This window comes from Tupaia chinensis, unplaced genomic scaffold, assembly GCF_000334495.1.
Source record: "Tupaia chinensis unplaced genomic scaffold, TupChi_1.0 Scaffold000610_1, whole genome shotgun sequence".
Classification (NCBI taxonomy): Eukaryota; Metazoa; Chordata; class Mammalia; order Scandentia; family Tupaiidae; genus Tupaia; species Tupaia belangeri.
Window position 1 is genome coordinate 2,158,867 of NW_006160129.1, and position 10,778 is coordinate 2,169,644.

Sequence of the window (10,778 nt, forward strand, 5' to 3'; positions counted from 1 at the left end):
CTAGTATCAGTCAATCGTCTAATACGTCTTGCAGGCCTTACCTCTGCACACAGGCGAATGCTATGGTTGAGGCTATGGCTGCTGGTCTTCAATACAGAGCTCCTGGGGGAACCTCTCTCTGCACCCATTTGAGCTGACCACCCTCCTGAGTTTCAAATAGGAGCCAAAAAAATCTCAAGAATGATGTACACTGTGGTTGGTGTTTCAGAAACACACAGAAAGATCCGTGTCCAACAATTTCCTTTTCCTCTAATCTACCATTGTTGTCTGCAGGTGAGACAGTCCTGTAGATACCACTTTGGAAGACATAAAATCAATAAAAATCAACACTGTTCTTGGTAACATGGTTACTTTTCCTAGGAATTAGGTCCATGAATAAGAACCTTGCTTTTTAAATGTCATTTAAATTGACATTTAAATGCTGAGTAAACACAGTAAGAAATCCAACCCTTAGGTAACATGAGTTAAAACGGCCAGTGCAAATAAATTGGGAACAAAAAGAAAATATTTAGGTTGTCATCTGACCACTATTATCATGGCCACATAATTTGAAACTTTTCTTACAAAAGCACCTTTTGGGTAAACATAACATTTTTCAAACTTTAAAAGTAATTGTTAAAATTAATGGATATGGATGGGTGGATTGTACATTGTGGCATACAGAATTAAATCATTAATATTTGTATTTACATTAATATCAATATTAGTACTGGCTTACATACATATTCTGCATTTAACTTACTAAAATTAAGACAAAGAAAGTTTAAAATTCCTTTTTAAAAGATACAGAAAAGGTACAGTGCTATTAAAAATAAAATTTCTCATGGAATACTACTGTCTACATGCCAGGGTCAAAGTCATACGAAAACAGGAAATACAATTTTACTCTTCATCATTATAGTAAGTTTTAGGTTATTTTTAGGTATATAATCTCATGTTAAAAAAAGATTAAACAAGTATTCACTGTGTCTAAAACCAATACTTCGAATGTGGCTGGGGCAAATTCTCTGTAGTTAAAAAAAAAACCAAAAGGATGATTCAAGTAGGTGCCATTCTTGTCAACCAGCTTCTAAGAAAGATATGGCTCTTGGGTGGATGAGTAGTGATGTCTGCACTTAACAAACACGACTCTTTTACAAGTGGCATGAACCTGTGGGGACTTTTTCGGGTGCTGATGCTCATTTTTCCTGTCCCATTTACCCTATTTTGTTAGCTGCACTTGGGACCAAAAGGGTTCGTTTTCAAGACGGCCATCAGAAGAGAGCAGTAGGATCTGACTGCAGGTATTATATACATTCTCATTCATCAGGAAGCGGAATGATTTACAGGGCACGGGGAAGGGAGTCAAGTGTAAAACTGCAGTTTCAGTAAGCACAATACAAGAATGTAATAGTAATACATTAGTAATTATTTGTTAGCTTTAAAACTGCATCTACAACCAGCTGGTGGCATGGTGGTTACCGCAGCTGAATCCCACATGGCTGATGGTGTGGTTGAAGTTCTGGACCCTGCAGCTTGAGAAACATGCTGGGCATATGTGCGTGAATGCCCCAAAAATCCTAAAAGGAGGGGGAAATGGAGAAGGGATTGTGGCATGACCACACTTCCCTGCCCCACCTCTACCTCCAGCAAGTACACATGCCCTCTAGCAAAATTTAAAAATAAAAAAAACCACATCTGGGCCAACAGATGGCATAGCAATTATGTCACTGGACTCCTACATGGCCAACCATGGTTCAAGTCCTGCATCCAGTGACTTGAAACTCATGCTAGGCATGTGTGCATGTGTGCCCAAGATCCTGGGATGAAAATGGAAAAGGGAGAAGAAGGAATTGTGGCATAGCCAATCCCCGGGGGGGTGACTTGACACTTTCCCTCTCACTGTCTCTGTCTCTCTCCAGCAAAGGTATGTTTCCTAAGACAAAACCCTCTTTAAAAAACAAACTGGGACCAGCAGTTAGTATAATGGCTATGTCACTGGACTCCCATGTAGTCAACTGCGGTTCAAGTCCCGGACCTAGTGGCTTAAACTCACCCCGGGCGCATGTGTGCACATGCCCAAGATCCCAAAAGGAGAATGGAGGAGAAGGGATTGTGCGTGGCCATCCTCCCTGGGGGGTGATTTCTCACTTTTTGTCTCTCTGTCTCTCTGTCTTTCCGGCAAGCACATGTGCCCTATAGCAAAAACCTTAAAACTAAAAAATAATCTATGCTTGTAAAAAAGAATGTGGATGGGGCCAGCAGGTGGTATGGCCACCACAGTTCGAGTCTTGGACCTAGTGGCTTGTTTTCTCACTTTCTCTCTCACATGCTCTCTCACTCTCTCTCTCTCATCCTCTCTGTCTCTCTCCAGTAAGTGTGTGTGCCCTATAGCAAATTTAAAAATAAAAAAAAAATGATAAATAAAGCTTGAATTTTAAAAATGTATGGATAATAAAATTCTAATAACTTTTGTCTGTAGAGGGAATATGGTAAAGAATATTAAGAAGTAGAGGACTTGGGGGCCAGCAGGTGGAGTGGTGGTTAAAGGAGCTGGACTCCCACGTGGCTGACCATGGTTCGAGTCCCAGATCTGGTGGCTTGCTTTCTTGCTTTCCCTTTCTCTCTGTCTCTCTCTGGTCAAATTAAAAAATAACAATAACAAATGAAATCAGATAAATAAATAATTCTTTAAAAATAAAAAAAGAAGAGGTAGAGCACTTGTTTTTTGAGTTGAATAAGAGTACATACCTGAGAGACAAAGAACTTCTCAGGGAGCAACTACTGTTAGAGAAGCAGCAGCTCCAGGTTCTAAAATTACCCTATGAATACTTCATGGCCACCGAGGCTAGGACAGTGGCTCTCTTTTTTCTGATTTGTACATGTCAGGCTGCCCCCAATATAGCAGAGCGGAACAGTGAACTGCGTAGAGCAAGCGTCGCTTTCCCCCCCAGTTTGTAAGATAAGGCTTTCCAACTAATGTGGGTTTTTCTTTTCTTTTCTTTTTTTTAAAGACTTGAGTTTTAACATTCATTTTTGGAAATCAGTAATACCTGGTTCAGTAATTACTGTCTGCCTGTCAGTCTTAGTTTTGCTCGTCAGCAGGTCTGTGGTCTCGTGCAAGTCCCATCAGCAGTGAGCCTCAGATCCCTGGACTGTAAATTGAAAAGCTGACAGTGAATGCCCTGACCTCCCCTAACTCTAGACCTAAATGATTACATTATTTTGCTATTTTTCTCCTTCATATATCCTTGATCTAAATTTTAGATTAATTTCACTTTAAAAAATGGGGGGGGATGGCAAAAGTAGGAGCAGTAAGACAGAAGGACTCATCAAGACAAATTCAAGGGTTAATTCCATGCTGGGTCCTGGATGTTTATAGTTTAAGAATAGGCAAATGAGTTTGGATCAATGACAGCAACGTAATAAACTTGCTATGTATTCATTCTAAGTTTTGGGCAATATGTGCAACATATTTTAGGTGATTCGAATATTCCCCTCTTGCACAAACGCATACTAAGTCATTTCCAAATCCAGTGCCAGAGAGCTACTCACTCCAGAAAGCAAAGAATCCAAAGCAAAAACCACACAAGAAAACAACGTACAGTGAAAAGACAGCATCTGAATACTAATGCTAATTATCCCATTAAAGTAGTAAATTGAAAATTGATTGTAGATCTATTATGTATTTGCCCTTTCAAATAAAGGTGCCAAATTAATTTTTTCTAGTTATTATTATTAAAATGTTGCCAGAGGGTACACTCCCTGGGATAAGAGAGACAGACAGACAGACAGACAGAGAAGGAAAGTGAGAAAGCCCCCCTCCTCTCCATGTGGCATGATCATGCTACAATCCCTAGTCCTCCACCTCTCCCTCCTTTCAGGGTTTTGGGCACACAAACACATGTGGCTAGTGGGTTTCTCAAGCCACCAGTCCAAGACTCAAACTGAGCAGTGGGATCCAGCCACCTTAACCAACATGCCACAGGCTGACTCTTCAGTTTTTATTTTTTTTTAAATAGAATATCTTCTATTGTGATAAAAACACACTTAACATGAGATCTACTCTCTTAAAATTTAAGTGCACATACAATGCTGCACAACAGAGCTCTAGAACTTATTCATTTGGTATAACTGAAACTTTATACCCACTGAAGAGTAACTCCCCATCTCCCCTTCCTCCCAGCCCCTGGAAACTATTATTCTGCTGTTTCTGAGTTTGACTATTTGGGGTATGTCACATAAATGGAATCGTGTAGATCTATCCCTCTGTGACTAGCTAATTTTATTTAGCATAATATCCTCCAGATTCATCTATATTGGGCATTGCTGAATTTCTTTCATTTTTAAAGCTGAATAATCTATTGCATGTACTGTACATACCACATTTTCTTTTTTCAAAAATCCATTCATCCATCAGTGGACATTTACTTGTTTCCTCACCTCTATTATTATGAAAAATGCACAATGAATATGGATATCTCTTCAAGATCCCCACTTAAATTCTTTTAGATATATCAATATGTACATGTACACTGAGAATGGGATTGCTGGATCGCACTTATGAAAATACCAAAAAGAATAAATTCCTGGGGCCAGCAGGTGGCGCAGTGGTTACATTGCTAGACTCACACATGGCCAACTGTAGATCAAGTCCCAGATCTGATGACTTGAAAGTAACACTGGGCACATGTGCACGCATGCTCAAGACACAGGAGGATAATGGAGGAGAAGGAATTGTGACTTGGCTATCCCCCGTGGGGATTTCTCACTTTTCTCACACTGTCTCTGTCTCTCTTCAGTGAGCACATGCGCCCTATGGCTCAAACCTCTATAAAAATATCAATAAAATCCTTAGGAAAAGCCTAGCCAGTGAAATAAAAGACTTTTATACTGAAAATTACATTGTAATATTATAGGAAATTAAGGGAGACACAAATAAATAAGACATTTTGTGTCCATGGATCAGAAGGCTTAATATTGTTAAACTGTCCATCTTATGCAAAGCAGTTTACGGATTTAATGTAATCTCTATCAAAATCCTGGTGTTATTTTTTGAAATGAAAAAAAAAATCCCAAAATTCATATAGAACAACAAAAAACTCCAAAATAATGTAAATATTCTTGAAAAAGAAGAACAAAGCTAGAAGTACAATTCTTCCTGATTTCCAAATATATTACAAAGCTTCAGCAATTAAAACAGTATGGTATACGCATAAATCAGGTATCTAGACCAATGGAACAGATCAGAAAATCAGAAATAAATTCATAAATATAAAATAAATTGGATTTTGGCAAGGGTACCAAGAATATGTAACAGAGAAAGGATAATCTCCTTCAATAAATGATGTTAGGAAAACTGGATATCCACATGCAGAATAATGAAACTGGATCATTATACCCTATACAAAAATTAACTAAAAATAGAGTAAAGATTTAAATGTAAGATCTCCATCTAAGCATTGTTTTCTTGGATATGACACCAAAAGTACTGACAATAAAAGCAAAAATAGATGATTGTGACTGAAAAGGTCCACACAGCAGAGGAAACAACTAACACAGTGAAAAGGCGTCCTAGGAATGGGAGAAAATATTTGCAAACCACATACCTGATAGGGAGTTAACACCTACGACTCAATAGCAAAACGGAAACAAATCATCTGATTCAATATGGGTTCATGGACTTCAATAGACACTTCTCCACATAAATGATCATCTGATATTTGAAAAGGTACTGAACGGCATTAATCTTCGGAGAAATAGTCATCCAAACCACAATGGTGTGTTACTTCATACATTTTAGGATGGCTACCATGAACAAAAGGAAACAACAAAAGATAAGTGCCAGTGAGGGTGTGGAGAAGTTGGAACTCACTAGACTACTATTGGAAGTACCAAATGCAGCTGCTATGGACAACAGTATGGGGATTACCTTTTTAAAAAATGATTATGATAATAATAAATAGAACTACCACATAATCCAGTAATTTCGCTTCTGTAACTATATATTCCCCATCACTGATGTAAGCATACCTGACATAATAATGTAAATATAGTACGTTGATCACACACATTTCAAATATGATTGCTACTGTGAATTTACTTTTAAATTATGCTGTTCAATCCCTGAATACTAAACGGTGGCCTGTAAATTGCAGATATTTACTGTAAAAATGTTAACATCAAAATTATTAAAGTAATGCTACAAACTTAGGAAAAAGCTCAAATCATTTTTTTTAATTCTGTTACAACCTGTAAGTATTTTCCTCATATATCTAGCACAGTTAATTAACCAAGAAAAAAAAAAACTTTTTAAAGCTTTAAATATTGCTGCAAAATTACTTGGAGCCTATCAGCATAAGATTCTGATGAGATTATGGTCATTGTTTAATTTCCTAACAGCGGCAGGTAACTGTGTTCTTTCACACGCTAACCCAACTTAACTTTCTTAGTTTTATGTTTAGTAAAACTTGAATGATGTTAAAACCTATCGTTATGCCTTTTTAAAAAATTGTCAGAGGGTGTGTGCTTGCCAGAGACAAAGAGGAAGAAAAAGCACTTCCTAATGAAGCTTGATACCACTGCAATCCCTTCTCCTCCATTTTTCCATCCTGCCGATATTCTGGGTAGGCATCCATACACAAGTGCCCAGTACATACACTGGGGCCAGAATTTGAACCATGATCCATCAGGAGGGATCCAGATCCCTTAAACATTAGGCTACAGAGCAGGGCCACCTACCTTTAGGCTTTTCAGTCAATGCCTGGCACACGGGAAACACTGAATATCATTAACGTGATTGTTTTCTTTGCCATAAAAAAAAGACAGACCAAAGCAAATGCATGCCTACCTACAAGAAACACAATTAAGGGACCAGCAGATGGTGTAATGGTTACGTAGTTGGACTCCCACATGGTCAACTGAGGAGTCCCAGATCCAGTGGCTTGAAACTCATGTCAGGCGCATGTGGGTGTGTGTGCTCAAAATCCTGAGAATGGAGAAGGGATTGTGGTGTGGCCATACGCCCTGAGGGGCGATTTCTCCTCACTTTTTTTTTCTCTGGTGAGCACACAAACCCTATAGAAAAAGTATCCCTCCCTCCCACAAAAAGGACATAGAATTAAAAGAATTTGTTTAGAGTATATTAAGTACCTATCTTCAACATTCCAAACATAGTACCTATTATGTACTAAGTACTTAAAATGTATTATTTTTTCATAGCAGCAACATACTCAAGACATTAGCACTGAGTTCTAACTACAATAGCAACCCACACAGTGCACACTTACTGTTCCTTATCTTGTTTATTGTCTTATATTCACTTTGAAAGAAGAGTGCATGGCTACCTGATGGAGACGTCTCATATTTTTCATGATCAATCTATGTGTTTTGATCAAATAAACAATACTTTCTACTTCCACTTTAGTTTTCCTCTTTGAAAATGAATAAAGTGAAATAACTGGAAAAATTGGGAGGAAAAATATTTCTAAAGACATAACTCTTGTTTGGAGCTATTCACACAGTATTTTATGTTCTCAGTTGCTGTTTAGATTTCTGCTATAATTTATCCCCTTGAATCATAATAATTCTCTTTTCGCTTTTGCCATTCTCTGAAGCCAATACACCACTTAGCTTTACCTTTTGGAATGAAGTAGAAAAGAAACAAATGCTTATGAATTGGACCCACAGCAGGGGCAAGGATTAGCTCCCTCTTCTGTATGCTCTCAAAGCTACTGGTTAAAGGGACTAACATACACTTTCTTTCGGGTCATATACCGGGTAATTGGAGTAAACAAAGATTACAAAAACAATATGTAACAAAAACCTCATTAAAAGCTCTTTCTATAATTTTTTTTTCCAAAAATGAAGAGTTTGGATGAAGTGGTTTTGAAGTATTTATGTGCAGTCTCTCTCATACCACTTCCTAAGCACCCAACTCTGCCTTCCAGTGCACTCACCTTTGAGTTCATCAGCTGAGAATGGAATGGGATAAGGGTCACAGCTTACCCTTCAAATTTAGGGTAATGTCAAAAGTTATTTGGAGGAAATCATCAGAGAGATAGGAGAAAAGTAGTGGGGGTGTCTCAAAAGGAAAAAGGATGAAAGGAAGGAAAAGAATGAACTATCAATACAAAGGCAAAACAAGAACAGAGTCGGTTAGTTAATTCTCTCTGCCTGGGAGGACAGGGCTTTCCCATCTTAGGAAAAGCAGGAAGGGTCTGCCTTCACGGCTTTCAGGAGCTGCTTTTAGTTTTTCCAAGATGGATTTTTTATTAGCTCCATGCTCACTCCCATTTTTGTTTTCCCCCCATTTACAGAGGGATCTGGATCACTACCAGTCCAGCCTCTGGACATCTTCCTAGAAGTGCCTTGAAATGATGTGGCTGCCAGGAAAGCAGTAACTGCATCTCAGAGACCCTTCCAGATCCTCCTCTAGGCTGAGAAGATGCATCAATTGTGTCGTAGCCCAACTGATGTAAATGCACCAGGCTAATGTCTTAAATCTGGGTTGATTTAATTAATCTTCAAGGTAATGATAAATACTGGAAGAAACTATCTGAAGAACAAATGTCCAAAACTTAGTGCCCCTTAACTTAAGGCTAAGAAGAAAGCAGCAGAAAATTTTACAAAGTGTGTTCTATTTATTTAATGGTAAAAACACTTTATCACTTAAAAATTGCCTTATAAAATAAAAAAAGGGAAACTGAAATTAAATCCTAGAGATTCTTTTTCAAAAAATTTTGATAAGACAGACTTGATGTTTATTAGTTCTCAAGCCTGCTTTAGTCTCTTCTCAGAATATGTCCAAACCCTAGACACTACAAAACGAGTAATCCAAACCACATTAGATGGCATCTAAAGTAATTATAACACATGGGAATGTGCTAATCTGTACTAATATCTGGCTAAATTTGCAGTACATCTGCTATATTTATAATGATATAGAGAAAAACTTCACTAATCATAATTTAAACTGAGATATATTCAAAGAACCCAATGAGTAACGGCGGCTAGGCTTCAATAACAAAGTATTTAGAAATTTCTATGAATTCAAATGAAATCTTTTTTTTTTTTTTTGGAGAGGTTTTTGCTATAGGCCGCATGTGCTCGCCAGACAGACAGAGAGACATAGAGACAGAAAGCGAGAAATCACCCCCCAGGGGGGATGGCCACACCATAATCCCTTCTCCTCTGTTCTCCCCTCAGGATCTTGGGCACACACGCACACGCACCTGGTGTGAGTTTTAAGCCACTGGATCCAGGACGCGAACCGTGGTCGACTACATGGGAGTCCAGCGACATAGCCATTACGCTAACTGCTGGTCCCTGAAATCTTTACATAAGAGAAAACAGGAGTGTATAGTCTTGTTTATTGCATATCTTCTTTAGAAATACTCCTCAAAGGCAGGCCAATATTTTCGTTTTCTGTATAAGAATCATTTTACACTCATAATCCTTACAACTTGTTGCAGAATTGGAGTAATCCTAGATGTGCATAATTATGATCCCTTTATAAATAAACTTGCGTCACAAAACCAGCGCGAAGACAAGGACTGTGCCGAAGTTGCTATGATACTTTGACTAGGGTTTCAAAGTAATGAAGCAACAGGTTTTTCCATTTCTGATTTTTTCCAGTACTAGACTTACAGCTAGGGCTAAAAGCACATCTCATGGAAAAACCAACTGCACATCTCCACATGTAAGAAGTAAGCTAACTCACCTGGAAGATGGAATAACCATTTAGGAAACTTTTGAATGGATCCAGGTCTGTGAGTGCTTTACTAAACTATCATTTTGTAGTCCTATTAAAAACCCTGCAGGTGGGCCAGCAGGTGGCACAGAGTAAGGCATCTAATCCCACAGGGCCAAATGAGCAGTTTGACTCCTGGGCCCAGTGGTTTGAAACACAAGCCGGGCACTTGTGTGTGTGTGTGTCCAAAAGTCCCAAGAGGAGAATGGAAGAGAAGACTGCGGCTTGGTCATCACCCCTTAGGGTGATTTCTCTCCCTCTCTCTCTGTCTGGCCCCACCCCGTTTCTCCAGCAAGAGCATGTGCCCTATAACAAAATTTAAAATTGATCAATCCCTCTCTGAAGGTAGGAATGTGGATTTACCATGAAATCCTTTTCTCTTTTTACATCTCAGTTCCTTGAGCTGAGTTATAAAAAAGAATGCATCTCAGTTCATTTGATGTTATGCTGGAAATGCTACAAATGAGGGGATGTGGTGGAGGACTTCAACACCTTCCAATATACAGACCTGCCTGGACTCCATGAAAGTTTAAGGTCCTAAGAATAACAGTATGATTAACATCAGGATAAACAACATAGCACTACATTCATGCCAGCAGGTGTCTCCTACAGCCCATGAAGCACCCAAGAAGACAACCAGGTATAGAAGACCTTGCCATGACTGTATGTGTATGACTCCTGGACTGTGACAGCCTGAACTGTTAGATGAACAGTTACGCTTTTGAGACCCTGAATATGGGGATCTAAACATATGCAGACGTTAATTTTTAAACGTTACTTTAAAAAAATGTATTGAATATGTCAATTAAAACAGACGATCTATTTTATTTGAAGTGGTAAATAAAATAATTCTTGGGGCCCAACCACAGTGATGTGAGCAGCAGAGTGTCACTGTGTGATGCTAGAGCCACATGGGAGGCCCCGATCCGGATCTCTGACCAACCTGAACATGCCAGCACAGCAGTGCGCACCTGTCCTCCTTAACCAGAAGACTGGTGGGAGGACTGGGACACGGCAAGACCCTGTCCAAATTACCTATCCCGCTCTT

General features: G+C 38.8%; 1 long non-coding RNA gene across 3 annotated transcripts in view; it reads right to left on the bottom strand.

The window, feature by feature from the left end:
• Positions 1 to 10,778, bottom strand: part of LOC114009732 (uncharacterized) — a 234,030-nt gene that overhangs the window by 81,200 nt on the left and 142,052 nt on the right. The window contains exon 5 of one of the 3 annotated variants that reach the window (XR_003551119.1): positions 5,482 to 5,787. The exons of the other annotated variants lie outside the window; for them this stretch is intronic. This is a non-coding gene — a long non-coding RNA (uncharacterized LOC114009732). Of the gene's footprint in view, positions 1 to 5,481; positions 5,788 to 10,778 lie in introns of those variants that run through there. 3 annotated transcript variants of the gene reach the window in all.